This window comes from Cherax quadricarinatus, chromosome 17 (genome assembly GCF_038502225.1).
Source record: "Cherax quadricarinatus isolate ZL_2023a chromosome 17, ASM3850222v1, whole genome shotgun sequence".
Lineage (NCBI taxonomy): Eukaryota > Metazoa > Arthropoda > Malacostraca > Decapoda > Parastacidae > Cherax > Cherax quadricarinatus.
Genome location: NC_091308.1, coordinates 2,379,734 through 2,382,873, shown reverse-complemented (window position 1 = coordinate 2,382,873; position 3,140 = coordinate 2,379,734). Strand labels below are relative to the sequence as shown.

General features: G+C 47.2%; 1 pseudogene; it reads right to left on the bottom strand.

Moving 5' to 3' along the window:
• Nucleotides 1-2,590: 2,590 nt before the first annotated feature.
• LOC128686505 (U4 spliceosomal RNA) lies at nt 2,591-2,709 on the bottom strand (annotated as a pseudogene).
• Nucleotides 2,710-3,140: the final 431 nt, after the last annotated feature.

Sequence of the window (3,140 nt, the reverse complement as noted above, 5' to 3'; positions counted from 1 at the left end):
TCATGTAGGGGGTTTGAATGGTAGTGGTCTGCATGGTATGACGTTGTCATGGTAAATTTTCGCTGCTCAGTTTAGTATATTTGGCGTCTGATAGTGGCGTCTGCATGGTAGTGGTGTCTGCATGGTAGTGGCGTCTGCATGGTAGTGGTGTCTGCATGGTAGTGGTGTCTGCATGGTAGTGGCGTCTGCATGGTAGTGGTGTCTGCATGGTAGTGGTGTCTGCATGGTAGTGGCGTCTGCATGGTAGTGGCGTCTGCATGGTAGTGGCGTCTGCATGGTAGTGGCGTCTGCATGGTAGTGGTGTCTGCATGGTAGTGGCGTCTGTATGGTAGTGGCGTCTGCATGGTAGTGGCGTCTGCATGGTAGTGGCGTCTGCATGGTAGTGGCGTCTGCATGGTAGTGGCGTCTGCATGGTAGTGGCGTCTGCATGGTAGTGGCGTCTGCATGGTAGTGGCGTCTGCATGGTAGTGGTGTCTGCATGGTAGTGGCGTCTGCATGGTAGTGGCGTCTGCATGGTAGTGGCGTCTGCATGGTAGTGGTGTCTGCATGGTAGTGGCGTCTGCATGGTAGTGGCGTCTGCATGGTAGTGGCGTCTGCATGGTAGTGGCGTCTGCATGGTAGTGGCGTCTGCATGGTAGTGGCGTCTGCATGGTAGTGGCGTCTGCATGGTAGTGGCGTCTGCATGGTAGTGGTGTCTGCATGGTAGTGGCGTCTGCATGGTAGTCAGAACAATACCGATACCATTACCGGGAATCAATGTGATACTGGCAAAGTTAGCATCACAATAAATTTAGTTCAAGGTCCTAGAGGAAGTTATGTGTAACTTAATATTTTGAGGACTCTGGGAATTGACTTTATTATAAGTAATATATCTGCGTATATTCCGTAGTAATGCTCAACAAACATTGAGGAATCACATTGCTGATATCGAAAATGAATATGGGGCATTTTTTCTGTGACACAATAGGTGGAATACTGGAACTGTTAACATGGATTGTTAGTAATCATTGTTAATGTTAACACGTACCTGTCTAAAGTGACCTTAGAACTACACGAAGTGTTTGTTTCTGTCACCCAACTTGACCCTTCGACACGTCTATAATCAACCCTCTCCAGGGTACCGTCGACGGCTCTTGATGCAAGGAACAGGATATATCCCCATTCCCAAACGAGTATTTTTATATATCCTTTTCTAAACCTGAAGTTATCCAATCTATATATAATCTTCCACTTACACATATCAATCATATCTCCCTCAGTCTACGTCTTTCCTGAGTGTAGCATCAGTGGTGTCAGCCTATTATATTTTCATAGCAAAAATTCCTTATAGAGGGGCTGAAGTTGGTCATCTTCCTCAGGATGAGCAGCATCGTGGATGCTGTACAAGGCATGGGATGCCCTCCCCCCCCCCCCACACACACGCACAGTTTGGCAGTCAAAAAATACTATACACAGACAAACACTGTAACACACGCAAGCACAAACACAGTCAGGTACTGCCCCAAACACACATAAACACACACACACACACACACACACACACACACATCACACACACACACACAAACACACACACACACACACACACACACACACACACACACACACACACACACAGTAAGGTCTCATTAAATAAACATAATTGCATGGACTCCTGTACAAAACACCAATTAGTGTGTTATGGTTGAGGAAGATGGGACGTGTCAGGTGTCAGTGGTGGTCTCATGACAGTATGTCAGGTGTCAGTGGTGGTCTCATGACAGTATGTCAGGTGTCAGTGGTGGTCTCATGACAGTATGTCAGGTGTCAGTGGTGGTCTCATGACAGTATGTCAGGTGTCAGTGGTAGTCTCATGACAGTATGTCAGGTGTCAGTGGTGGTCTCATGACAGTATGTCAGGTGTCAGTGGTGGTCTCATGACAGTATGCCAGGTGTCAGTGGTGGTCTCATGACAGTATGTCAGGTGTCAATGGTGGTCTCATGACAGTATGTCAGGTGTCAATGGTGGTCTCATGACAGTATGTCAGGTGTCAGTGGTGGTCTCATGACAGTATCACTCACTCACTGACCCCAAGGATTATCATACTTACTCTTCACATGGAAGTACACGAGGGTACATGACAGTACACGAGGGTACATGACAGTACACGGGAGTACATGACAGTACACGGGAGTACACAGGGAAGACAGAAGGGAGACAACTTTGAAAACCACACCGAGGCTGTCTGCTAAGAGCTCTCTATTTCTATATAGATTAAGAACTATCAACTATTATGTACATGTTTAAGGCAAGGATAGCAAAGCAGAAGGCTCTCTCCCTACTCTCCCCTTCCTCAAGTCACTACATGAAACTGGCTAAACACATATACCATATTAAACTCAAGAATGGAATTTGTAGGAGAGAATGTCAAGCAGACTTCAACCTAACTCTATTCGTCAGCAGCCCAGCTACTTATGTTACCCCACTGCCGCCCACACAGCTGTGCGTACCAGCAGTGTTCTAATTACGTCACACGCTATACAGAAGGGGCGGGAGGGACCACCTGCCAACAGGTGGCTATGAGTAAAATGTGTGTTTCCCAGTCCCCAGTCGATAGATACTCGTCTCAAAGTAATTATATATGTCAAAGGAGTTTTTTTTTGTTCAAATAGCAATAATCACACCCCGGATAAACCTCATTGGTTACAATACTATCACTGTGCAAAGTTTGTTAAAGGAGGAGACCTAATATTCACGTCCTGCTGCACTTAGCATGACCTGTTGCTAGTCTGCTGTACCCACCAGGCCCGCTACTTCCTAAGGACGGGTCATCACTCACCTGTATGGTCGCGAAACGTGACTGAGAGGTTATTCACTTGTGTGGTTGTGACAAGTGACTGACAAGTCGTCAGTCACCTGTATAGACGTGAAGGGTGACTGGCAGGTTGTTACTCACGTGAGTGGTCGTGTAAGGTGACTGGCAGGTCGTTACTCACCTGTGTGGTCGTGTAAGGTGACTGGCAGGTCGTTACTCACCTGTGTGGTCGTGTAAGGTGACTGGCAGGTCGTTACTCACCTGTGTGATCGTAAAAGGCGACTGGCAAGTCATTACTCACCTATGGTCATGAAAGATGACTGGCAGGTCGTTACTCACCTGTGT